Source organism: Lynx canadensis, chromosome A2 (assembly GCF_007474595.2).
Source record: "Lynx canadensis isolate LIC74 chromosome A2, mLynCan4.pri.v2, whole genome shotgun sequence".
NCBI classification, from domain to species: Eukaryota; Metazoa; Chordata; class Mammalia; order Carnivora; family Felidae; genus Lynx; species Lynx canadensis.
This window is the reverse complement of record NC_044304.2, coordinates 117,667,068-117,694,565: the sequence shown is the minus strand read 5'-3', so window position 1 is coordinate 117,694,565 and position 27,498 is coordinate 117,667,068. Positions and strand designations below refer to the sequence as shown.

Here is a 27,498-nt window from a genome sequence, read left to right as displayed (position 1 = left end):
GAGGATACCAATACCCCAGAGAGGATAAATGGCCCACTGAAGCCACACTCTGTGGTGCAGAACTCAAACTGAGGCTCCTAAATGCCAGAAGCTCTCTCTCCTCTCCCCTCGACCGCCTCTCCTAACACAAGGACAACATCCACGTGCATTGAATCTTAAAGGACATCTCCAAAGGTCATTTCTAAATAATTTCAAAAGAAAGTGAAAAGTAACTTTTCTATTCACAAAACGTTAGGTATTGAAGTGGGTCACACAGCATTCCAATTAAACAGTGACTCATCCTCAAATGCCCAAGCCAATGTTCTCACACCAGTTGACAGAATTCCATGTCCTATAGTGTGCCTATATAACCTCACACATTTAATTGAAAAATAAGGGACGTAAAAGTTCCCAGATCCCACGGCTTCTGAGTGGATCCTGAAGAACAGTGCTTCTCCATGTGGGAAAAGGGGAGAAGGAGGTACATCCCAATCACAGAGGGCTCTTTTCAAATCGCAGACCCGAGACTCCCCATCACCACCCCCTCGACAGCCCACCCCAGAAGGGTCACTGCCTGCTCCCTCAAGTGTACTGGTGACAATTTTTGAAAACCACTGTTTTCAGAGGACAAAGTCTATATCTGCACAACCCCTGTAAAGCACAAGCTCTGGTTCTCTGACCAACCCCTTGGCTCAACTCTGCACACTCATGGTGCCTAGTTGCCCTACAGGTCAATTCTGAACTCCCCCCTCAGTCCCTTTGCGCCTCTTGTTCCCTCTAAAGCCCCTCCCACCCCGACCTCCCCACCTAACCCACCGTGGAGGCTCCTTCCCATCTGCAGCTCTTGGTTTCAATGCTACCTCCTCAGAGGAGCCTCCCCTGATCACCCACTAAAGCAAACTCCCCCCAGTCATGTTCTACCCTTTTATTTCTCTTTAGAATTTATCACAATCTGTATTGTTTTATCTATTAATCTATTTTGTTGTTATTATCTGTCCTCTCAAAGGTCCACAAGGACAGGGACCTTGTCAGATCATTCAGGCTTTATAACAGCACTTAGCAGAGTGCCTGGCATATAGTAAGTGCCCAATAAATATCGGGTCAATTAAATTTGACTGCATTACTCCCAACTAATTTTCTCCATGTCTGCACCACATCAAGTTTCTAAGCGGCCTAACCACGTGGCTGAGAGGAGGGGCATACGAACACTTCACCTGCCTCTCCTCCCAGCCCTCTCCCTTCTCACTCATGGTCGTTAATCATTCACCTTGGAAGAAAAGAAAGCTTTCAGCCAGCAACAGCCTAGAGGGGAGTATCAGAGCCACCCAGGTCTTCCTCTGTCGTTTTCTATCTTCCTCCTGACCTAACTCCACTGGACTGTAAAAGAGGAGAATGGGGAATAATGTTACAGTTATGCCACTGATAATCAGAAACTGTAATCAAAATAAAAAATAGCAGACTGCTAACCATGTGTCAGACACTGAAGAGCCTGTAAGATGAATTATCTCATCTAATCCCCAAGACGGCCAAGTATCATTACTCGCATTTTACAAATAAGGAAACCACACCCAAGGTCGTGTAGCTAGTAAGTGAAGGAGCCAGGATCCAAAGCCAGGTAACCAGCCTCCTCCTTACTCACCACACGGGACCCACTATGTCCAGCATGGCACCTGCACTATCTCCTTAGAAATAAATGCTTAAAAGACAGCAACCGATACACTGGCTCATTAATGTCTCAAATGCTTTAGAAGGTGAGCTGGGGGCAGAGTCCTGTCTGTATATGAACCTGGGAAAGCCTGCAGCCAAACATCTAGATGTGACTTTCTCCTCAGAAAGAAAGAAACTGAGAGGTGTGCTGCATTCACATGACAGACCTCTTTAGTGTCACTGGCAATAAAGGACCCTCTAAGCATTATGGGGGACAAGGACAAGTCAATTCAATATGTAATCACTGAGCCTCTGCTGTCTGATTGTTACAGGTCTGGTCCTGGTGATGGGTATTTTTTTAAATGGTTAAGTAACACTTTCTCACTTCCACGGCCTAAAGATGCCCAGGCACAGATATGAGACAGTCCGCTTGTAATGCAGAACTCACTGTGTGTCACTCTCCCCCCCCAAAATAGCACTGACAACAAGGCCACAGGAAGAATGGAGAGGCAGAGGCTTCACGGAGAAGACAGGGAGTGAGGAGGCCTCGATGCTCGCATCAGGACAAGCACAGAAAATGGGACCAGGTGATTAAGCAGCAGTACCACGTTCGAGAGCCAGGAATCCCGGCCCCCCAGGAGTGGAAGAGCTGTGTTGGCAGAATACTGCAAGGAGGTAAGTCTAGAAGGGCTCCAAAGGGCATCTAGGATGGGGAAGTCCCTGCATGATAAGAGGAGGATTTGATGGGGCTCTGGGGTGGCTAAGTCGGTTGAGCTTTTGCTTTCACCTCAGGTCATGAGATCAAGCCCTGTGTCGGGCTCTATGCTGAGTGTACAGCTGTTTAGGATTCTCTCTCTCTCTCCCTCTGCCTCTTGCTCTCTCTCTCTAAAATAAATTTAAAAAAATTTTTTAGATTATATATTAAAAAAAGAGGAGGAATTTGAACTTCGATCCTGCTGGAAGGCAGGGATGACTGAGGAAGTTGCCATGATATGATAGCAACAACTCATGCGAGGATGGGTGGAGGATGGATTGACCGGGAGAGAAATTAAAGGCCATGAGCTTCATCAGGGGGCTGCTTGGATGCTCCAGCCAGCAGAAAACATCACGGACCCAAGGTGGGCTGGGTGGATGGAAAAAGCACTAGAAATAACAAGAAGCAGACATAGAGGGTGTTGGGTGCAGTGAAACTATTCTGTAGGATACTCTAATGGTGGACCACGTGTCTGACTTGTGTCAAAACCCACAGAGTACAACACCATGAGTGAACCTTAATGTAAAGTGTGGACTCTGGGTGATGATGGGGGAGGGGATGCAGACAGTATATAGAATCTCTCTGTGCTTTCCCTGAATTCTGCTGTGAACCTAAAACTGCTCTAAAAAAAACACACAAATCTATTTAAAAATATATATATATCATGAAGAAAACTTGGACAAGAGCATGATGGAGAAAGGGAGTCAGTGATGACTCACCAATCAGGTGACCGGAAAAAAAGACTGTGGTCACTGGCAGAATGAAGAAGTTGAAAGGTGTGGGGGTGGGGGGTGAGGGCGCTGTTTTGAGAGCTAAGAGAGAAAGATGAGGTCGGGTGGGAACAAGCTAGGATGATGTAGGACATCCACACAAAACAATCTTGTTTTGGAGAACAGGTTGGGAGTGAGATAAGAAAAGGGTACAGGGATGCAAATTAGAGACAGAAGTGAGCACTAAATGTTCCTCTTTAGTACCAGTGATAAATTCTCTTTCAAAAGGAAAGCATTACACACGCTGGAAATGACAATCTTTCCAGGAGCTCGCAGCCTCCGTTGCAAAGAACTGCAACTAGGGAGGCAATTTCAGTTACTTGTGAGAAGAGCAACACAAGGAACTGTGACCTACTGGTCAAGTTCAAATCTGTCCAAAGTGACATCAGTCCAGATAGGAAGAACTCGCAAGTTAAAATGAGGGACAAGCAAGAAGGGAGATTTCATGTTTGAGCAAGATTTCACTTCTGACTTCCCCTAGGAGTAGGAAGTAGGAAGTAGGAGGGACACAGTGAATGGGAAAACAGTGGAGCCTGTTCATGCCAAGCAGCCTGACTGTGAATTCTCATTCTGCCCTTTGCCAGGAGAAAGTAACCTTTCTGTGCCTCAGTTTCCTCATCTGTAAAAACAGGACACCTGCCTACTTCGTCGATCTGCTGCAAAGACTGAAGGAACAAACATGGAGGCAGATGCCAAGGATTTGCCGTGTCAGCCACTGTCCCTGTTCATTACGGTCCTAGACTTCTCCAAGACCCCTGAGGAAAAATGCTGGAAGTCTCCCTCAATATCCACAGAGCACATGTGCCTTTAAAAAATGTTCTTTAAAAAAAAAAAAATGTTCTTTTCAAGTATCTGTTTTGTCAGATGAAACAGTAATATTTACAGAAAGCAGAAATCTTACATCTTTATACGGCTCTGAAACTCAGCCCACGTGTGTGAAATGCATCCTGGGCCATTGCCTGCAGGAAATCATTACCCGGGGATGTCCAATGCCCAACTTTGATCCAAGAAGGGCGAAGATAAGCCACAGAGAAAAAGTCCTTTTCAAGTGGGAAAATACCAAAGTAATTATTCACCTAAATTAACTTGCCAAAGCACTAGACTGTAATTCCAAGGGCATTTTGACGTGTGTTGTTTACCGTACTCGGTTTAGCAAGTTCAAAAACAGAGGTCAGTTTTTCAAGGTTTTCTCAAGCTGTCAGGGATATGAGCTGACTAGGAAAAACCAGCATCTAGTCTGCACCTCCTTGTAAATCACTGCATTGATTTCCTGGCATAGGAGCTTTCATGCGTGTTTGAGCGGAAGCCCAGATTCTCAGGGTCTGATCATCCATAGATAGCTGACAAAAAGTCTCTGTGTCTCCTGCTGAGATACCAGAACCCAGAGCTATGGTAACACCATCCCCCAACCCAGCTGGTGACCCCGGAATGCTGTGAGGACGACTGCCTTCTCCCCTTTTCCCCCTTCTCCCCAGCTCTTCCAAATGCCACTCTACACGGGGCGCCTGGATGGCGCAGTCGGTTAAGCGTCCGACTTCAGCCAGGTCACGATCTCGCGGTCCGGGAGTTCGAGCCCCACGTCAGGCTCTGGGCTGATGGCTCAGGGCCTGGAGCCTGTTTCCGATTCTGTGTCTCCCTCTCTCTCTGCCCCTCCCCCATTCATGCTCTGTCTCTCTCTGTCCCAAAAATAAATAAACGTTGAAAAAAAAATTAAAAAAAAAAAAAAAACAAATGCCACTCTACAATAAGGAGAGCTGCTATGTCAATAAGAAGGGGAAGAGGGTGCCTGGGTGGCTCAGTTGATTAAGCCCGACTTTGGCTCAGGTTATGATCTTGCGCTTCATGGGTTCAAGCCGCACATATGGCTCTGTGCTGACAGTTCAGAGCCTGGAGCCTGCTTCAGAGTCTGTGTCTCCCTCTCTCTCTGCCCCTCTCCAGCTCATGCTCTGTCTCTGTCTCTCAAACATTAAAAAAACAAAAAAAAAAAAAAAAAAAACAACTTTTAATTAAAAAAAAAGGGGGGAAGAAAATTATCACCTAATAGAAAATTCTCTTCTTACGTGTTTATATTTCTAATTTCTAAGAAGCACAGGTCTCCAATATACAAAGCCCCTTGTTGTGCTCTGCACGTTGAACTGTTTGGGTTTATAAGTCTGAGGAAAGAACTGGGAAGAATCCAGAGTCGTGGAGGGAAAAGACTGGAGCTCAGAGGAAAATGAGGAGGGAGGGAGGGAAGGACTAAGAGGCAGAGGGAAGGACACACAAGATGGCGGGTCAGGGGCCCCGCCGGCTGACCTCCCACTAACCTAGTTAAGTCCACTGACCCAGCAAAGCACATGGTGGCAGACTGCTCTATCAGCATGTCAGGGCTGACACCAAAGTAAAACAGAGAGAGCAGGTGAGCCTTTCTCCCACTTGCAACCCCAGGGAATTAGCAGAAAACCTGGAAAAACTGTGGAATTCCCTGGACTATGGCTGGTGGGTTCTCCCCGAGGTTTATTATTTCTCTAAGGAACAGGAGGCCCCCAGGTGCCACCTGGGTTAGAAGAGAATGTGCCTTTCTTCCCCAAACTAATTAAACAGTCTGATTTTACTACATAACATCTAATCACCACAGGAATGCACCAAAAGGCAAAGAATGGACATCCACCCCGACTTTGCTCGCACTCCACAGGTCTTACATGGCCCCCAGTTCTAACAGGAAAAGGCGGTAAACTGGGAGGGAAAGCAACAAGCCTTAGTGAACAATGCGGGCATGCCTCCCCAGATGCACCCCACTTCTTGAAACCAGTCCCCAAAAAGGTCAAGCTCGTGTAGTGTGACCCAGCCCGACCCTCCCCCACCCACCCCACATTCATGGCCCTGCCACGAGTCTCAGCCATCTGCAGGGACAATCCAGTCCACACCATGGGGCTGGCAAATCCAGGAGACCACACGTTTCAATGTATGTTCTTAAAAAGATTACTCTGGCTGATTTAGGAAACTGGATCTGAGGGGAGCCGAGCGGAACGAGAGGTGTATCAGGCGCTGATATGAATGTGTGTGGCAGCAGCCTGAGCTAAGGCGGGGAGCTGGGGTAGGGGGTGGAGCATAGACAGATGGAAAATGAACCGAGACCTTGAGCCGGCTGGGAGGTGGGGTGGAGAAATAGCTCCCGGTGCTAGCCTGGACACACGAATGGACGGATGGCAGTAATGATTTCTCAGATGGGCAAGGGAGGAGGACGGGTTGGGTGAGAGTGGGGAGCAGAGGAAGAATCACCAAGAAGTTAAAGAATCTCCCGTTTCTGGGCCGGCATCTGCACAGACACCTCTGCGGACCTGTACTGCATTTTGCATTCACAATGCTGCGTTCTTTTTCGTAAAGAGGACCCCACACCGCTTGAGTGTCAGGCCCCGCAAAACTGGGGAGGGGAGGGTCAATAATGTTGGCAAGTTCACTTAAAATGTCCCTGACACATCCAAGGGGTCAGATTTGATGTTAACTACATAATCCTGGGGCTCACGAGAGAGCCAGCCATCTGCATCAAGGAATTAATGGTTCAAAGTCTCAGAAACAAATTAAACCAGCTTGTCCAGTGTTTGTCATTGCATCTGGATCACGTGGGAATCAAAACACAGAATCCCAGGTCTCATCCCAGACCTACTGCATGAGAATATTTCAAAGTAAGGCCCAGAAATCTGCTTTAACAAATTTCCCAGAGAATTCTAATGCACAAAAACATTTGAAAACCACAGATATACAGAGAGAGTGTGGAGAAATAAAAGAGGATCAGGGGGCACCTGGGTGGCTCAGTTGGCTAGGCATCCGACTTTGGCTCAGTTCATGATCTCACAGTCCGTGAGTTCGAGCCCTGAGTCAGGCTCTGTGCTGCCAGCTCAGAGCCTGGAGCCTGCTTCTGATTCTGTGTGTCCCTCTCTCTGCTCCTCCCCTGCTCATGCTCTGTCTCTCTCTGTCTCAAAAATAAAAACATTTAAAAAAAATTTATAAAATAAATAAATAAATAAAAAATAAAAGAAGATCAGGACAGGCCAAGGAGCCACCAAATGGAGGGGTCAGTGGGAGAGTGGAAGAACAGGGAAGGCAACAAATCACTTATCTGATTATTAACAAAGTTAAACATTTATGTGTGTGTGTGTGTGTGTGTGTGTGTGTGTGTGTGTGTGTGAATTACCTGTTAATAGCCTTTACCTGTATTTTTATTGGATTATTTTCTTTTCTCTATTGACTTTGAAAACTCCATGCCTTTTATAGATATTGCAACTATTTGCTTTGCTAATCTGTCATCTGCCTTTCAACTTTGTTTACGACATCTCTTTTCTTATATTAGTATAATGTTTCATAAAGTTAAATCAATATTTTCCTTTATGCCTTCTGAGTATTAAGTTGGCAAGATCTTTCCTACTCCAAAGTTATTTTTGAAAACCATCACATGTATGTACATTTTAATGTCTATAATTTGTTTCTGACATATAATCTTTACTCTAAATGGAATGTGCTTTTATGAATGGTATGAGGCAACCATCTCAACAGACTTAACTGTAGTTGATTTTATGTTACTTTCAATTCCTGTCTTCACAATGGAACCATTTCTGGACTCCCCATCCCTGGTCCTACATGATATATTTTGAAATCTGGCTGGACGGTACATTTCAAAATGTATTACCTATTAGGACAAATCTATTTTTCCAGGTAAACTTTATCAATTTGTAAAAATGAAGCAAAGTTAAAGGACTGGCCTAAACTAATAAAGATCTCATGACCTTTCAGTCTTGCTTAGTCACGGAGCATCAGCCTTTGGCCAGGAGGTGGCCTGACTCCTAGTGACTCACACACTACACAGAATTCTCAGACTTCACGGAATTTAGATTGAATTTACAAACGTCTCAGCAAAACATTTTCTAACACTACAATTCTACCAAGAGGCCTCAATGGCCTCCTTGCGACTCAATCAGTGCATGTTATGAATCTTTCCTCACCTTCTCCCCCATTTTTATGCTCCTGCTCATACCTTTCAGAGTTGTTGATGCCCATCCTGAATCACAGTAAAGGGGTTCAGTTTACAACATGATATGCCAAAAGATGCTGTATTTTGATAGGTACTTCCAGGAAGCTTTGCGGGCCCCACACACTGTGGCAGCCTATCGGGTGAGGAGTGAGTCTTTTGACATCTCATAATTTATTCACCTGGCACCACTTATTCCAAAGGGAAACATGGGAGTGCGATGGAAAGAAGACGAGACCAGGAAACCCGAGTTTTGGTCCCCTTTCTACTCCTAATTAGCGGTGTCATTCAGATTAAGTTATTCTGCCTTTCCACTGGGTCTCCATTGCCCCATTTGTAAAATGAGATGTCGGGAATAGAACAGTCATTTTTTTCTTTCCGCCATGGGTAACCCTTTAAGAATCGGAAGTAAGCTGTGGATTCTCTCCTCCAGAATAATGCACTTTTGCACATGAGTATAAAATCAGACATTTTCAGGGGGTTCACAGATCCCCAAAAGCCTATCTCTGTATTCCTAGGATCAAGATCTCTGAGACCTACCACACACTGTTAAAAATACCAGAGGATACCATAAACGTATATAGAATCATAAAACCTTAAGCAAAGTTGAATCTGCAGAACTAAAAGCATCTCCTCTGCAGATAACTGGGAGGAGGAAGTAGTTACTTAGGGAAGAATAAATGAAAGTGCCAATAAGACTTGCCTTTGATTGAGGCCTGGCTCAGCCCTTTATGTACATTCACGGGGGACTGGGTGAGAGCACCCATTCCAGAGCCAGGCTGCCCAGGTCAAATGTTGTCTCCATCATTTACTAGTTGTCTGCCCTGGGCTCTGAACCACAGTTTCTCCATCTATAACCAAAAAAAAAGAAGGATGTGGGGCGCCTGGGTGGTGCAGTTGGTTAAGCGACCGACTGACTCTTGGTTTTAGCTCAGGCCATGATCTCGTGGTTTCCAAGTTGGAGCCCCACATTGGGGCCCACATAGGGCTGATGGTGTGAAGCCTGCTTGGGGTTCTGTCTCTCCTTGTCTCTGCCCCTCCCCTGCTTGTGTTCTATCTCTCTCTCTTAAATAAAACTTAAAAAAAAAAAAAAAAAAGTGTGAGGGGGTAGAAAGGACTGTTAATATATACATAGAGTATTTGAAAAAGGGCCTGGCCTACAGGAAGCCCAAAATTATTATTAGCTATTATAGAAAGGTGGGATACAGGGGTGCCTGGGTGGCTCAGTCGGTTAAGCGTCCGACTTCGGCTCAGGTCACGATCTCGCGGTCCGTGAGTTCGAGCCCCACGTCAGGCTCTGGGCTGATGGATCAGAGCCTGGAGCCTGCTTCCGATTCTGTGTCTCCCTCTCTCTCTGCCCCTCCCCCCGTTCATGCTCTGTCTCTGTCTCAAAAATAAATAAATGTTAAAAAAAAAAATTAAAAAAAAAAAAAAAGAAAGGTGGGATACATTTGCTGAGTGGTTAAAATTGTGAGCTGTGAAGTTTAGGGAAGTCTTCAATACCTTGATGCCTTAGTTTCCCCAGACGTATATGTGCTGCCGAAGCGAGCACAGTTTCCCCAGAGGTAAATAGAATCAGATTCGTAAATTTGTTGTGAGGATTAAGGAGACTCACATAAAAACTCTCTCACAATGCCTAGCACATAGTAAGTGCTCAAGAAATGTCAGCTGTTGTTATTTACAATTCTGGGACGCAAGGATTACCATTGCTTTTTTTGTTTTAATTTCTGAATAAAGGATAAGTCAGACAGGTTAAGTGCCCCCACTGACAGTACCTCAGCTAGCAAATGACTGTGCCAAGACTTCAACGTGGGTGAGCCTGAGACCATAATCTGTAACCACTACCCCGTACTATCTTTTATTTGAACAGGGCTAAGAGAGCATAAATGCTGATTCATAGTTACTGCGTTAACCAAGAGAAAGAAAGAGGTAGGTGCTAACAGTCTAAAATTTGGGATATTCTCCATGGAAGTCAGCCCTGACTTGGCAAAAAGCCCTTCTTTGCCACTCTTAGAAATGAAAGACTACAGAGGCTGGACTTTCATCTCAACCAGTTTCTAAGCCTTTTGCAAACTTGGTTGTTAAACCACAGAAGGGACACCAAAAGAGGAAAAAAAAAAAAAAAAAAAGAGGCCATTTCACAAACTAGTTTAACTAACAAAGTGAACCCTTTAAAATGAAAGCAGAGACCCTAAGCCTGAAAGAAGATACTTAAGAGTGCTCCAAAGCCACGAAAACTGCGTCTAGGACACAATCGGCAGCCGTTAATGAATACATTTGTATTAGAAAAGAATGACAATTCAGATCTATTTTTTGGATACCATGCTCCAGGAGGCCTTCCCCTAAAGTAAAATAAGAGGAAGTTCTCACCACAGCCCAGAGTGGTGGGGAGAGAAGTGGAGTGCCAGTCAAGAGACCCCTGGTGTGGAGCACTGTCACCTGAGCACGCCCCCACTCTTTCAACACCAATTTGCTCACCACTGAACCGGGTAACTGGTAAGGTGGGAACTGAGAATGAAATACTCCGGCAGAAGAAAACAGGACGATGAGTTAAATACAAGCCAGTGCTTGTAACCACGTTTTTCACATCTTCCCCTATTTACTTCTAAATGTATTTTATTTTTGTACCTTTATCCAAAACACCCCCAGTAATCAACCTGAAATCTACCATTCCTTAGAATAAAAATGGCCTTAGGAACAGCCATCCCTGGAAGTGATGGCAGAAATGGCAGGAGTGCTCACCTCACGTGCCTGGTACCTCCCGGACACGGATGGAGGAGCCGGTGGGTTCTCACTGGCTCTCTCCCGGGCGTCCACCTTACACCGCGGCCCAGCTCACCCGCTCCCCCACCCCCACCCCCGGGGCGGAGGTGGGGGGGGGGGGACAGGGAGTTCTGCATTCCAAGCCCGCCCCTGCCCCCCTCCACGTCCCCCGAGGGTCAGAGTCAGAAGCCCACTGGAATCTAGGCCTGTTTCTGCTTCCATCCGGCTGAAGGACTCCCCTCCCAGGGCCTTAGTTTCCCCGTCCTTAAAATGAAAGGTTTGAAGGAGATCACGTGAAAGCCTCGTTCCTGCTCAAATTTCTAATTCCATCATTCTTACAAGAAAACGTTTCCTGCAGAAATAGACGCCTTTCCTTTCAAGCAGGGCACGCTGCCCTGCGTCCCCGTGACCATTCCCCTCGATAATCTCACAGAAGTATGATGCATCAGAACTGAAAAACAGGCTGTTGCTTTCCCGTGGTACCAAACCCGGTCACCAGTCAACGTGGATCTTCTCTCGGGCCTCTTCCCTCAATCCCGCAATCCCACGAAAACCCCTACCTACCCTTCCCAATTTCTAAACTCAAAGCTACCGTTTCATGGGTTAAAAAAAAAAAAAAACCCACCACCCAAACCCGGCCTGAAGTAAGGTGCTACAGCACTTTTTTGGGCATCCAGGATTCCATCTCCGCCCCACCCTCTCGCCGGGGTATCTCTTTAGCCATAAACCCCTGTATCGATACGTAATACGCTCCATGCCCTCCCCTGGCAAAGAAGCCGACCATTTCTTCCTCCCCTGCACATCCCGGCTGGAAAGGTGGCAGCTCCCCGCTCCAATCCCGGGAGACCCAAGCTCTTCCCGGCCCGCAGGGAACGGCACCTGGGCGCATCGGCCCCTCAGGAAAAGAAAAGGGTGGCCGGCTCGCCCACGGCCGCGGTCCCCACCTCGGCGGCGCGAGGAGGCCTCCCCCGCAGGGCTCCTGTCACTTACGGATGGTTCCTCCGGGCAGGGCCAAGCCGGCGGGCTGGCTGGCAGGCGACGGAGTTTGCTGACTCAAAGGCACAGCGGCGGCGGCGGCGGCGGCGAGCGCCCAGGAGCGCACCCGAGCGCAGCCCCGCGCGCCCCGCGCACGTAGCGGCCCGCGCCCGCGCTCAGCTCCCGCAGACCTCGTGGGGCCGCCGGGCCTCCCGCTTCCGCCGCCCCGGGGCGCCACCGCACCGCCCAGCCCAGGTGCAGCCCGGCGCCGTCCGGGAGCCCCGCCCTCCCGCCCGCGGAAGATGAGACGCACCCTCGGCCCGCTGGGCTGCAGCGAACCGTGCCGCCGCCCGGGTGCGCCGCGGCGCCGCGGAGCCCGCGTTCTCTTTCCCGAGTCCGCCAAACCCGGCTGGGGAGGCAATACCCGCGCTTGCCGGGGCTCTAAAGCTGAAGGTGTGCAAGCGGCATCCTTTGGAATCACCACCTGAAAGCCACCTGGAGTTTGCCAAGCCTGCCCCCTTAGTGATGGAAGGATTGATGAATGGGGAGAGAGGGGATAGATAGCGTGACCGACAAGAAAGGTAAATTGTTCATGGTAGAATCTAGGCGGTGGGCACATGGAGTGTTTGCTGTAAAATTCTTTCAACTTTGCTGTATGTTTGAAATTTTTCTGCCAAGGGACCTGAATCCTTTCCCAATGACACCTTGGGCTGCGCCTGACCCACCTGTTTGCACGGAAAACCCAAGGGTTCGCTGAAGCAGCTCCTAGATGACTACAGGCCAGAATAATAAAAGTAGCCTTATACTTCATTTTCCCAGCACGAAATTTCCCGTTAGACGCAGCCAGCTGCAGATTATCATTCAGGGCCTTTCCAGGCCCACCTGAAAATGTGCCTGTCTTTGGGGCGTCTGGGTGGCTCAGTTGGCTAGGCGACCCACTTCGGCTCAGGTCATGATCTAGCAGTTTGTGAGTTTGAGCCCTGCGTTGGGCTCTGTGCTTACAGCTCAGAGCCTGGAGCCTGCTTCGGATTCTGTGTCTCCCTCTCTCTGCCCCTCCCCTGCTCACCCTCTGTGTCTGTGTCTCAACAATAAATAAACGTTAAAAAAAAAAAAAAAAAGGAAAAACTGTGCCTGTCTATCCTCCACACCTAAACTAACTTTGCATAACAAAACTTCCAAGTCTACAAGGTAGTGTCTTAACATCTTGGATCCTGAACTTAAAGCTCTGAATCTTAAAGCTACTGGTGTTAAAATTTAACAGAATCAAATTTTAAAGATCTTATTGGCTTTATTCAACTATTCATGAATCTGGCAGCATCCCATGTAGCAGACAGAAAGGAGCTCTGAGGAGCTGGACAATGTGAAAGATTTTATAGGCAGAAGGGAGCAGAACAAGTAATACTAGGAAAAAGCAAGTTGGTTGTGGCCAGGTTATTTTCCTGGAGGGTTTAGCAGGAGTATATCAGGCAGATTACCCAGTCTGTGCTGACCAGGTTATTCCTGATTGACTGGTTTAAGAGTCCATTTCTGGAAGATCCTGAAACTGTAATGAAGTCTTAGTTTGGTGAGGTGGGGCCCATTTTGGGCCTGTTGTCTTGTTTTTAATATTACTATTTAATCTCTTAAAACTGCACCCAAGTCATAATACACAAGTGATGTAAACACGATCACTTTTGAAAATCAAATTAAAGTTTATTTTTCAAATCTTGTTCCTTTGCTCCACAAAGAAAGAATTGAATGGAAAACAAAATGCTGCATATGTCTAAGATCCCAAGAGATTCTGGAAAATTAAAATCTTTCTAAATTTATTATTGTCAAAGCACAACCTTATAACTGTAGACAGAGCAGAAAAAAAAAAAAAAAAATTTGGAGAGTCTATAGGAGGTCATTTAAATATCTGTTAGGATTATGGCCCTAACAAAGAGGAAGACTATATGGAAAGAATTCAGAATAGAATGATGCAATAATGAGGTATTTCAATGCACTCCGTGGATGTAGCATCTGGGTGGTGTTACCAACTTAAGAATTATAATGTGTAGCCTGAATCTAGGGGACTAAGCTAGGTGATTGCCACCTTTTTAGGTTCTGACTTTTTGTTACAGCATCAGTAGGCAGGTAAAAAAAACTAGGACTTTCTGGTGCTTAAAAAATCCTAGCCAGCTGAGAAAGTCACCATAAAACTGCTTTAAAAGAAAAATTTTTTTTATATATTTTAGAGAGAGAACGAGAGTGAGTGGGGGAGTGACACACAGAGAAGGAGAGAGAGAGAATCCCAAGCAGGCTCTGCATTGTCAACGGGGAGCGTGACACGGGGCTCGAACCCACAGACTGTGAGGTCATGACCTGAGCTGAAGTCAAGATTCTGACACTTAACCAACTGAACCATCCAGGTGCCCCCATAAAATTGCTGTTAAGAAGAAATTCTTTTAACCGTCCAGTCTGGCCTCAATAGTTACGAGGGCCCGGTTAACTGAGTTTAAACCCTAGCTTTATTACCTCTCATTATGCGATCTTGGGAAAATAATTTAAACTTTCTGGGCCTCATTTTCCCATTTGAAAAAGGAGGATGGTAAGATTAGCACCAGCCACATATGGTTGTTGTGGGGGTTAAGTGAAACAACCCAGGTATGGGTGTCTGGTCGACCCAGTTGGTAGAGCACGTGACTCTTGATCTCGGAGTCATGGGTTTAATCCCCACATTGGTTGTCGAGATTATTTTAAGAAAAAAAGTGAAATATTTAATCCAGGTAAATCTCTTGGAACTGTGCTGGATACACAGCAAGGGCTCAAGAAATTATATTTATTATTATAACATTATTATAGCTTTATTATAGCTGTTACTATAATTTGATCCTCTAATCTCTTCCATCTCCAAGCTGCCCATAAGGAAGCCACCTCCAATATACTGCCTATAGCTCAAAAAAAGTCACTAAGAAGACACTGAGTCCTTCCTCTATTCCCTGGGAAAATTGCAAAACCCACAGACAGTACAAATGGAAATTGCCTGAACTCAGTGTTCAGAAATTATAATTAGCTGTTACTATACAGAACATTACATTAAAAACTCTTTACCTTTAAATTTACATTAATTGTCCTGTCTTCTTGAGAAGCACTGTGATGGTAGATACGATGTACAGAAGGTAGTTTTTGTCATGCATCAAACAATAAGGGCCATCAGCAAAAAAAAATTAAGCAAATTGCAAATAATTTGGATTTTGATTTCCGACCTTACAATCATAATCTTTTTTCAATAGTATGAAGACAGATTAACCTGAGTAAAAAATAACCACTCCTGACCATCAATCTAACCTGTTTTTTCGAAATACCTCTCTTATGCATCCCTGCCAAACAATGACTAAAGAAAACTTTTGGGCCGGATTACCTATTTGTAAGACAAAAGGGCTTATTTAGACTTCTCATCCATTTACCCACCACTTCATCTTCCTGGACTACCTTTCTCTCAGGTAATGCCACAATCCTACCAACTTTGGCACTGGCTTTGACCTGCTCCCTTCCCTGATCCACAGAGATCCAAGTTCCATGCTTTTCACTGTGGTCAGATCTTGATGTCACTCACCTTCTCTGCTTTCCATTCTCTTATCCAGCTCCCCACTCTCTCAGAATCCTACAGCATCCTCTTTACGGTGGTCCAAGATAGTGGTTTTCAATTGTGTTTAGCAAGGGACCCTTTCTTAAAAATGAACCCCCTTTATAAACAGCAATAGATACTATTGCTTTGCTATACATTTATTTGAAGAATTCGACTTTGTAACATTGGCATATTATAAAGAACTCCCAGACCACTGGAAGCTGCTTTGTTGAACACCAACATTTGAAATCAGGGGTTTGTGGATGATTGTTGGAATCTACTATCAGCATTAACATATAATTTATTTCAGTATTTGATGGCTCAATATTGGAAAAAAAACCTAATCTATTTAGAGAGGTGTTTGTAAATAGTCACAGTTTGTAAACAATTTAAGATTTTCTTCAATATAAAGTATTCAGAAGTTTGAAAGAGGAATAATGGAAATTTTCGTTTCAAAGATGAAGCACTAAGAATATATAACACATCCTCGTGCTTTATTGTAAATAGAAAATGCCGGTCGGAGGCGGGGGTGGGGGGGGTGGGTTGCCTCTCTGGTTCAGTCAGAAGAGCATGTGACTTTTGATCTCTGGGTTGTGAGTTTGAGTCCCACACTGGGTGTAGATTACTAAAAAATTAATTAAATAAACTTGAAAAAATGGAAAGAAAATGCAGAAGACCAATATTTAGAGTAGATGCTAAGATGCATATAATGGGAATTATCGCCAGATGACAGGCTATGTGTCCACATGTCTTTACATAACCGTATAAGAAAAAACCCTCCTGTGTTTCTCCTTTACTCTCCCATGACTACCACATCCGCAGCACTTCTGATACAAGATGTGTGTGGTTTCCAAGCCATTCTGCGACACCAGATGGGTGTCCTACAGTTCGATTCAGTTCTGACGCTATCTACCTGAAGTTAGTGTCAGATCCCACAGGTTAAGTCTTTAGGCCCACAAGCCTGCCTGCACTTCAGATGCCACTTGCAAGGTCCCAGTTGTCACCCCTATGGATGGTTCCTGATTTATGACAGTTCAACTTAGGATTTTTCAACTTAACAACAGTGTGAAAGCGATATATCTTCAGTGGAAACTGTACTTCGAAGTTTGAATTTTGATCTTTTCCTGGGCTAGGCATATATGGTATGATCTTTTGGGATGCTGGTCCCTCTCCCCTTGCTAAAGGTTAGGAGGTGGAGTGGAAAGTTTCAAGCTTCTAGCCATGGTTTGGTCTTTCTGGGGACCAGCTTCTATCTTGAAGCTATCCAGGAACCCACCCAGCATTGCCTAATTAGAACAAAAGACATTCCAAAGTATCTTGGAAATTCCAAGGGATTTAGGAGCTCTGTGTCATGAACCAGGGTCAAAACCAAGTATTAGAACACAAGATCTCCCAATGTTCTTATCACTTAGGAAACTACAAGGATCTTAGGAGCCCTATCCCAGGAAACCGAAGCATACGTGTGTGTGTATGTGTGTGTGTGTGTGTGTGTGTGTGTAATTTTTTTTGTATTATTTCACAACAACCAACAGAAGCACACACCAAGCAGAGGGGTGGGTACCTCGCCTAGTTTTCCACAAGACCCACCCATGGATGCATGCTGCAGGGATGTTCTGTCATTCTGCTCTTTCCAAATAGCCAATAGCTTCATTCCCTAAAAGGAAAGAAAGAACCAAAAAAAAAAAAAAAAAAAAAAAAAAAAAGCTTTGCATTATTCAAAACTCCATTTTAAAAGCATTGGTTTTAGTGGCAGATTTTATTATTACAAACCAAAAATAATAAATGGGTCCATTAAAACTGACCAAAACCAAATAACAGAACTTAGCATTACTGAGCATATCTTGTACTTAAATCCAGTCCCATGACATAGGATTTCTAGGCCTTTGATATAAATTGTAATACGGTATAATTAGCACCAACGGTCAATCAAAGAGCAAGAGAACAATGGAGAAGCCACCCTCTCGCATAGAGGAGCCAGTAGAGGTTCCTGCTCTGCAAATGCTCTAGCCTTTTAGTTTATACACACGGTACTAGTTCTAGATTTTGGGTGCATCGCAGCCCATAGCCATGTGGAGGTGATAGAGGGCAGTGGTTATGGTTCCTGAGCCAAAAGCTCTGTTCTCTTCCCAAAGCTCTCACTTGGTAGCCACATGGCCTGATAAATCACTTCATCTCTCCAAATCTCACTTTTCTTATCCATGATAGTATCTACCCAAGGGTTGGAATTAAAAGATGATATAAAAACATAACTTAGCGCAGTGCTGCAACGGAGTAAAAAAAGAGCTTCGTAAGCATTACTTAGACAGTATTGCTTCTAATGCACACCTCATCTTTCCTGGGTAAATGGTTGCCTAATATCGAAATCTCATTGTGATAACTCTTGCAGAAGAGGATATGCTTATACTCATGTATGCAGCTTTCTGGGAACAGGCATAGACACGCCTACATTTTTTAAAATAACCAGTCTGTGCATATGCATGAAATATCTCTGGTACACTTGGATGAGGAGAAATAGGGCGTTGGGGCCAAGGTGGGAGGAAGATTACTCTTCACTCTATATCCTTCTGAACCTTTCAAATATTAGACAGCACATTCACAAATATACGAACGAAGTAAGAGACAAGCACGGAACACATGAACAGATAACTCCACAAAAGAAGTACCAATAGCTAATAGACCATAAAAGGAGAATCCATTTCTCAACCGTTGGCTTAGTTTAAAAACTGTAATTGAGGGGCGCCTGGGTGGCGCAGTCGGTTAAGCGTCCGACTTCAGCCAGGTCACGATCTCGCGCTCCGTGAGTTCGAGCCCCGCGTCGGGCTCTGGGCTGATGGCTCAGAGCCTGGAGCCTGTTTCCGATTCTGTGTCTCCCTCTCTCTCTGCCCCTCCCCCGTTCATGCTCTGTCTCTCTCTGTCCCAAAAATAAATAAACGTTGAAAAAAAAAAATTTAAAAAAAAAAAAAAAAAAAAAAAACTGTAATTGAGAGCATCACATGGTGACAACAGATATTTTCAGGCTCTGTTCTTGAGAGTCTAAATTGGAAGAACAATTTTGAAGCGTGATTTGCCAGTGTCCTACCAAATCATGCATACCCTGTAGGCCAGCAACATCACTTCTCAGCATCTCTCCTAGAGACCCTTACTTGTGTGATTGAGAATATGTATGTGCAGGGATGGGTACTGCAGCGTTGTTTGTAACAGCAAAAAACTGGAAGCAAGTTCAATGTCCACCAATAAGGGAACGTTTAATCTATAGCACATGCGTAGCAATGTCTGTATGCATTGACATCAAAAGATTTTCAAGACAAATTAAGTGAAAAAAGAAAAGTGAGAAATAATGTAGTGTGCTACTATTTTATGTAGAAGTTTTACGCTTATAAAACTTGTTCTGTTGGTATATGTATAGATATGTATGTATGGTCTAGGAGAGCTTTAAACTTCTACAGAGGTTTCCTCTGGAGAAAAGAATGACCCAACATTGCTGCTAGACCTTTGTGAGAATTTGTTAAACACTCTCTTTCATCAGGACACTTTACTGCCGTCTGTGCAGAACTATCACTAAAACTACGTGAAAACTTACTACCCTGTGAAGATTGCCCCCTAGGGTTGTTCAGGGGTACAACCTGCATGATCCTGCTCTTTGCCTATAGAGGACATGCCCCTTATGTGTAAGAACTAAACTTCTTTGCGGTGACACTGAGATCAAGTTTTATTCTGAGCTCTACACAAAACAAGGTAACAGTTACCTTGGCCACATGGATAAACATCAGGTCATTTTCAGTGTGTTAAAATTTAGCATGTAACACATTTCAGCGTGCAAAGGCAGCTAAGTGGCAATGCGGTGAGGTCTGTGGGTTTAATATCATCGCCAACATCAGAGACTGACTGCTTCCAAGTGCAGGGAGGATTTGAGCAGCAGCAACCTTGGGTATCAGATGAGATAAATTAATTACCTCTCAACTCCTTCCTTTTAGATGATAGGAGAGCAATAAATCTTGCATAACAAAGTATCATTTCTTCAGTGGAACCAGGTATCCATCTTCTTGCTTCTCTTTATATTTCAAACCATGTTTTGGAGGCACCAGGAATTGGTAAAGTATTTGCAGCAATTGCTCATGGCAGCTTCGAATGTTTTTGCAATATTAAGCAATTCAAATTACTGTTAAATTTCTATGCGGGTTTAGATATACAAGGGTCAAATGTGTTACTGGTTATTTATAGTGGCAATGAAATTGGCATTGAACATAAAATTGTGAAGAATTTTGTTTGTATGAAAATATTAAATAGTATTTCATTAATTTTTCAAAAAATCAAGTCAAAAAGTGTCAGTTTCTTCAAACAATTTATTTAACAAATTTTATGTTTAGTGTATATGCTTCATTTTTGCTTTTTTGGTTTTTCATGTGTGTGTTTTGTTTCTGGGGGCTTCTGTGGGTCAGGAATTCAAGTAGAACTCAGCTAGGTGGCTCTTCCACATGTGTTGGCTTCCACATGTGATGGCTTCTGTTGCCCCCATTCACTTGCTTGTATTTGGTTGGTGGCTTGGCTGGCCTCTCTCTCTCACGCCGGTCTCAAGTCATTTAGCCTCTTTAGACTGGTTCCATTTCTTCCCATCTAGGGTGCCCCCCGTTGCCAGCTGCAGCACTTGTCCCTCAGGGTCCCAGGAGTCTGCTCAGGCGAATTCTGGGATAAACCATGGAGTCTCCCAGGAAGAACTTGTCCTTGATGTGGGGCAGACAGGGCATAAGGCATCTCTGCATCCAGGACCTGTCTTCCCATCACAGGGAGCTCAGCTTTGCAAGCTATTCTGAGCATTTCTGGCCACTCCCACATCCCACCAGCCTCTCAAGGTCTATTTTTGCTTTTTATGTATTTTTTTTTAAAGTTTATTTATTTTGAGAGAAGGAGAGAGATCACACGCGAGCATGTGCCTGTGAATGGGGGAAGAGCAGAAAGAGAAGAAGAGAGAGAGGGAGGGAGGGAAAGAATCCCAAGCAGGTTCCGCGCTGTCAGCATAGAGCCCAATACGGGGCTCGAACCCAGAAACCGTGAGATCATGACCTGAGCCCAAATCAAGAGTTGGGCCACCACCTGAGCCATCCAGGTGCCCCTATTTCTGCTTTTTAATTTTTAATAGGTGATAGTGAATGTTTTAGAAGAGGAATAATTTTTGGAAAACAAATGAAACTTTCAATAGAAATACATTCAAATTTTGGTCGTTTTGACCATAGTTACATCTTTCTTTGTCTGTTTGTTTTGTTTTCCTTTTTTTCTTTTTTTGATTATAGTTACATCTTATTTTTAATTCTTTAGATCATTAGTGTCAATAGAAGACAAATTGTGTGAAAAATCTTTATTATAGTAATAAAATTAATGATTTAGATAAAATAAAGAAACATAACTTTATGGGATAAATATGTAATAATTTATGAATTGTGAATGTTTATTTTATCCCTCATACAAACATCACCAGTCCATCAACAGAAGACTAGATATGCCCAATAATTATTAAATTTGGTCATCTTGGGTATTTTATCAAATGTCAATCACATAAAAACACGACCATGAACATATTTTTCAACTTTGACATTATAAAGGTACATCTATCAAGGTAGAAGAATTGTGTTTCATTTAACAGTTTTCCAGTCTGATTTATAATTTGTAAATATTTAGATATATGATATGTATGTCTCCATTATACACTTGGCCTGGGGTCTGAAAATGTAAGGGGCACATTTATAAAAATATATATATATTTACACTGTATTTACATCATATATATCTATATATATATGATGTAAATAAAATTAACATCACACCATATAGAAATATCATTTCAAGATGCATCATAGACCTAAATGTGAAAGGTAAAACTCGTATGTTTCCAGATGAACATTTAGGATACTATTTGTTGGCCTTAAAACAGGACACAAAAAGCATTAATAATCAAGAACATAATTTGATAAATTGGACTACCTTAACATTAAGAAGTTCCATTCATCAGGGCACCTGGGTGGCTGAGTCAGTCAAGCGTCCGACTTCAGCTCCGGTCATGATCTCAAGACTCGAGTGTTCGAGCCCCACGTCGGGCTCTATGCTGACAGCTCAGAGCCTGGAGCCTGCTTTGGATTCTGTGTCTCCCTCTGTCTCCGCTCCTCCCTCACTCATGCTCTGTCTCTCTCCCTCTCTCTCTCAAAAATAAACATTAAAAAAATTTTTTTTAAAAAGAAGTTCTGTTCATCAAAGGATACCACTAAAAGAATGGAGAAATTAACCAGAGTAGAAGATATTTGAATATCTGAAATCTAACAACAGATTTGTGTCCAGAATACATAAACAACCCCTTCAAATCAATTTTTTAAAGGCCAAACAGCCCAATAGGAAAATGAGCAAAGTCTTGAACTTCCCAAAAGATGATATTCAAATGAACAATTAACATAAAGCTATAACAAGGTGTTCAGCCTCGTAAGTTTTCGGAGAAATGTACATTAAAACTACTGACTAGAGTAAAACAAACAGTAAATCTTGCTGAGGATGAAGAGCAACTGGAACTTTCATGATCCATTTTGGAAAATCCTTTGGTATCATGTAATAAAGCTGAATAGACACTATATGGCCAAGCAAATGCACTCCTGGATATATGCCCAACATAAATGCACACATACGTTCATGGGATACGTATAGGAATGTTCATAGCAACACTATTCATAATATTCCCAAAATGCCAACAGCCCAGATGACCATCACCATCAGGAGAACTAAACTGTGGTATATTCATACAATCCTGACAGTGAATGCACCTATTACTATGCAGGACAATGTGGATGACTCTTACAGCATCACGTTCAGTGAAAGAAGCCAAATACAAGATTGTATAAAACACAAACCAGGCGAAAGTCAGCTGCGGCATTATTAGTCACGGCAGCAGGAAGTCATGACTGGAAGGGACATGACCTACTATTCTACTTCTTGATCACGCTAGCATTCACACAGGTGCATATGCAGAATGGATGCATAGAGGGAGACAAAGGGTCTAATGTGATTCCCCTCGCACATCTTGCGGCTCAGCCCCTGCCCAGCCAAGGGACTATTGCTTACAATCTCCCTCCTGTAAACTCTTATACTCCCTATCAAGGTTCTTCCCAGGATTCCCCCTAGGAATAAGAAACTGCTGGCTCCTATTGAAGCACTTTGGTAATTCTCCAGGACTAGGTCCCCAGGGAGGATCACGTGCCAAACAGTGGTCCACTGTGTGAGATGTCTTCCCCTTCCACCCCACAGCACCCCAGAAACCCTGCTGATGTCAAGTCTGTGGTTTACTGGACCTGACAGTGGGCCCAGCCTCCCCTTCATGAGAGTATGTTTTTTTCATTACTTCAGTGTTGGGCAATTTTCTTTTCACTGCCTCTCAAGTGTTCTGATAAGCATCATTGGAAGACACAGATGGCGCTTCAAGAATTTCCCTGCTCAACATTTACATAAGCATGAATTGCAACAACAAGAACTTGAGCAATATGACTTCCATGAAAGTCTTCATTCACCACAGGTAGAATTTTCCCCAGCCTAACATAGCCTGGTTTTACAGCCCTGTGAAGCATGCTTGAGCCAACAGTGAATTCTTTTATTTGGTATAATCCATCAAAGTGGAATAAATGGTTTTCATCAGCAAACATTCTGCAATTCCAACTAGATATGACTATTGCATTAATTCCTGCAGAGTGATGCTTTTTTTTTTTTTTTTCTCATTTAACATATCCTATAGGCAGCTTCCTGGACACTGTCAAGCCATTCTGCCCTCCTGATCCAGGGACACAATTGATAACCTACCACAGGTCATGAAGGCATCATTGTCATTATTAATGAAAGCAGTCGCAAGAGCAGGGGCCTGGAGCAAATCAAAAGGAAAAGAAGGTAGGATCGAGCAAGGCTCAGGGATGGGTGGGTTAGAGTGCAGTGTATTTTGTGTATATGACTCAATCCTTTTTTAAAAAGAAAACTCAGGGCACCTGGGTGGCTCAGTCGGTTAAGCATCTCTTGATTTTAGCTCATCTCATGATCTTCAAGCCTTGTGTCAGGCTCCGCCCTGATAAGCCTGCTTGGGATTCTCTCTCTCCCCCCTCCCTTCTCAAGACAAATAAATAAACTTAAAAAAAAAAAAAAAGAAAACTCAAATTTAATGGTTTGTTATTTTATCTGCCTGAAAGTATGTTATGTCAAAACATCAACATCGGCTTCAACTAGTTTGCATCAAGATAATTCTGTCAACAAGGTCACATACTACAATAAAGAGGCTGATTCTTTTCTTTTCTCTTTTCTTTTCTTTTCTTTTCTTTTCTTTTCTTTTCCTTTTTTATGTTTTCTGATAGCTTTTAAGTCTTACACCTTGCTCTTTCCCTTGCATCCCACATCTTGGCAAGCTGATAAGAAAGTGTGGTGCTCCCCACTTTGGCACCAAAAGGAAGTTCAAACACACACGGAATCCTTACCTGGCCTTACCCCAAACATAATACCCAGAAGCCGGTCTCTTTTCTCTGGGCTCTCTCAAACTATTTTGAGACCTGCTGGGGGGACACCCTATTCTTCTCAGTAAGTAGTAAACCTTTTTCATACCCTTTTGGGGTATGTGTGCCATAATCAGTCTCCACATCCCAACCAAATTCTTAGGTAATTAATTTGTACAGCTGTGCTACGGATACACTAGGGTTTAAAATATCCCCAGGAGGGGCCCCTGGGTGGCTCAGTGGGTTGAGCGTTTGACTCGGTTTCAATTCAGGTCGTGATCTCAGGGTCGAGGAATTGAGCCCTACAGCAGTCTCCATGCATGGAGCCTGCTTCAGATTCTCTCTCTTGGGGTGCCTGGGTGGCTCAGTTGGTGAAGCATCTGTCTTTGGCTCAGATCATGGCCTTCTGGTTCTTGAGTTCGAGCCCAGCATCAGGCTGTCTGCTGTCAGCTGTCAGCACAGAGCCTGCTTTGGATCCTCTGTCTCCCTCTCTCTCTGCCCCTCCCCAGCTTGTTCGTGCTCTCTCTCTCTCTCTCTCTCTCTCTCTCAAAATAAATAAAACGTAAAAAAAAAAAAAATTCTTTCTCTCTCTCTCTCCCTCTCCCCGTCTCCCCTGCTCATGCTCTCTTTCTGTCTCTCTCTCAAATAAAAAAATAAAATAAAATAAACAAGAATAAAACAACCCCAAGATGAAGGTCCCCAGAGGAGCTCCGTAAGTATAAAAAATGGTGCACCTACATTATGCCCTCATCACAATGCTTTGGTGTGTCACCTACTTGAGAGAAGTACTTCAGCTCCTCTCTTCCCAGACCCCTTCCCTTGGTTGTCTTTGGAAGCCCCCTAACAGGTCCTTCTGTGCAACTATAAACTGCCAGCCTCGGTCTCCACCTTCAATTGCCAGTTCTTTCTCTCCTGCTCCAACAATCCCATGTTGCTGTCCACTGCCCATACCTCCAGGAAGTTCCCGTTGGTTGCTGTGGCAGAGGCAAATCGGGAGAGAAGCTTTGTCTCTTTCTTCTCATGTGAGCTTCAGCCCTGACCCAGCCCGGATGTTCTCCCACGTTGCGCTCCAGGGCATGAGACGGATCACCCCAATCACATCCACCCGCTGCTGTGTCACCGCACAGGAGAAGGTCCTTTCCCTGTTGCAAGCAGGCCCGGAGGAGCATTTCAGGGACTCAGGCAACTTGACAGCTTCAGAATGGTTTCCTGCGAGCTTACCCCCCACGTGGTTTCCTCTCCATACCCTGGCGGCACGAGCAGTACTTGACAGACCTTCCGCCAGCAGCACCTGGTCTCCGTCTCCATGGCAACAGGCAGGCCTGAAGGAGGACAATCTCCAGCTTCCCTCCGGAGGACAAAATTAGGGGCCCACATGTAAGTGCACCAAGGAAACAAAGATAATTAGGTAAAGAGAAAATGGAGTCCGCGAAGGAGCAATTAATCTGGACAATGAACAAAATGAAGTTAACAAAAGTAAGAGAAAATATGCAAGGATGGAAAGAAGTTCATGATGTAAAATCTAGTGAAAAAAGGCAAGTTATAAAGGGTATGTAAATTATGCTTTTATTTTTGTTTCCTTGAAGGAGACGCATATAGGTAGGTGTAAAGTGGCAACTATAGCCTTGTTTTTTCCAAGAAATGACCCATTTCTATATTTTGTCTATGGCAATAAATCAGACTCTAAGTTCTACTGCACTGGGTCAGTGGGGAAGTCTATTTCAGGCATTACTAAAGGCTGCTTAACGTCCTTTCCCACAACCCAATACCTGCCTCCATGACAGGCTAAAAAGGAACAAGAGGTCTTACTCAGAGCTCAATATTTAAAGAAGCTTCAAATCTTTCAGTATTCACTGAGATGCCATTGTCCAAACTCTCGTGGTCCTTTAATGTTAATTCTATCCCATGGAAATGTGAAGGAGCTCTGTGGAAAAGGCATTGTATGCACTGAGGATGTTAAAAGAGACAAGTGAACATTGTTCAATATCCATTAAAGAAAAAAATTATAAATCCAAACTAGGCAGAAGAGAAACGAGAATAATTGATTATACAAAATCACCAACTGAAACTCTTAGGAAGGAAAATTAGAGTCAATGACATCTAAAACTCAACATATAGGATAAAGTCTAGGCTGGACAGAGGTGAAGAGAGGATTGCTAAACTGGAAAACATCATGGTAGCATTTGCTCAGAATGCATCACAGAGACAGTTAAGAGAGGTGGATAATAGATCCAGAGACTCCAAAATACATAAAGTGGTGTTCCAGAAGAAGACGCTGGATTGAATGGTACAGAAGCCATGTTTAAGGCAATGACTTGAAAATTATCCAGAATTATTGAAAGGCATGATTCTTCAGATATAAATTGTGCTTTAAAATACAAGAAGGAACAAGAAAAATAAACCTACACTTAGACTTATAAAAGTGATATTGCAGAACATCAGAGATAGAAGACGCTCTATGAAGCTACCAGAGAGAAGAAGCAGATGGCGGGAATGATCTATAATTGGCCGTAGACTTCTCAGCGGCAGCAAACAGACACCAGAGTTGCTCAGGGAAAACAACTGACAACTTAAAAGTTTTTATTCAGCTAAGCTGCCATTTAAGAGTGAGCTCAAAACATAAGGCACACAAAGACTAAGAGAGTTTGCTACCCCCAAACAAAAATATCAGGGCTCGCAAGGCAACTCCAGCTCTGATCTGCCATGAGATCAGGTGTTGCCAAGAAAGGGCACTGATTCTGAAAACAGTTGCCATAACTCAGTGTCCTGGGTGCCAGACATTCTTGTAAACCGTCTTAATCCTTTAACACCTGTGCCATGCAAGCGGTCAAAGTATGTGAATATTGAATAGGGGGAAATAAAAGTAGTCCCTGTTTTATGTTACTTTGCCTCTGTAATAACTCCTTTGCTTGACTTCTTGGGAGAAAAAAGTGTTATATGTTTTCCAGATGAGGTGGGATAAGAAAGAATAACACCCCTCTCACCTAGAGGATTCTGGCCAGCACAGTTGTCTGCAATGAAGCTCCATGATTATTATAAAGGAAGTACAAGCCCCATTACTAAAGCTCAACACCTCACAGGTGGGAGACCCTTAAACCTCAGACCCCTTTTCCTTGTAGTTACAGCAATTCTTGACAAAATAGTAGCCCAGAAAACAGAAGGGCAAGAAATGGCAAAGGTAGGTATGACAACACCAGATAAGAGAGAGAAAAACGTTTTATTTTATTTAAAAACATTTTTTAAATGTTTATTTACTTTTGAGAGAGAGAGAGAGAGAGAGAGAGAGAGAGGTGCGAGTGGGGGAGGGGCAGAGAGAGAGGGAGACACAGAATCCAAAGCAGACTCCGGGCTCCCAGCTGTCAGCACAGAGCTCGACGCGGGGCTCAAACTCGCAGACCATGAGATCATGACCAGAGCCAAAGTCAGACGCTTCACCAACTGAGCCACCCAGGTGCCCCAAGAGAAAAACATTTTAAGAGCACGTCTGAAAAGATCCCTAAAGTTCCAACGCCACC

General features: G+C 43.9%; 1 protein-coding gene across 1 annotated transcript in view; it reads right to left on the bottom strand.

The window, feature by feature from the left end:
- The window catches only part of SNX10 (sorting nexin 10), a 75,422-nt gene extending 63,426 nt beyond the window's left edge, over positions 1-11,996 (bottom strand). Inside the window, exon 1 of the mRNA XM_030308132.1 lies at positions 11,909-11,996. The gene's annotated coding sequence lies outside the window, so the exon portion shown is untranslated. The remainder of the gene's footprint in view (positions 1-11,908) is intronic.
- Positions 11,997-27,498: the final 15,502 nt, after the last annotated feature.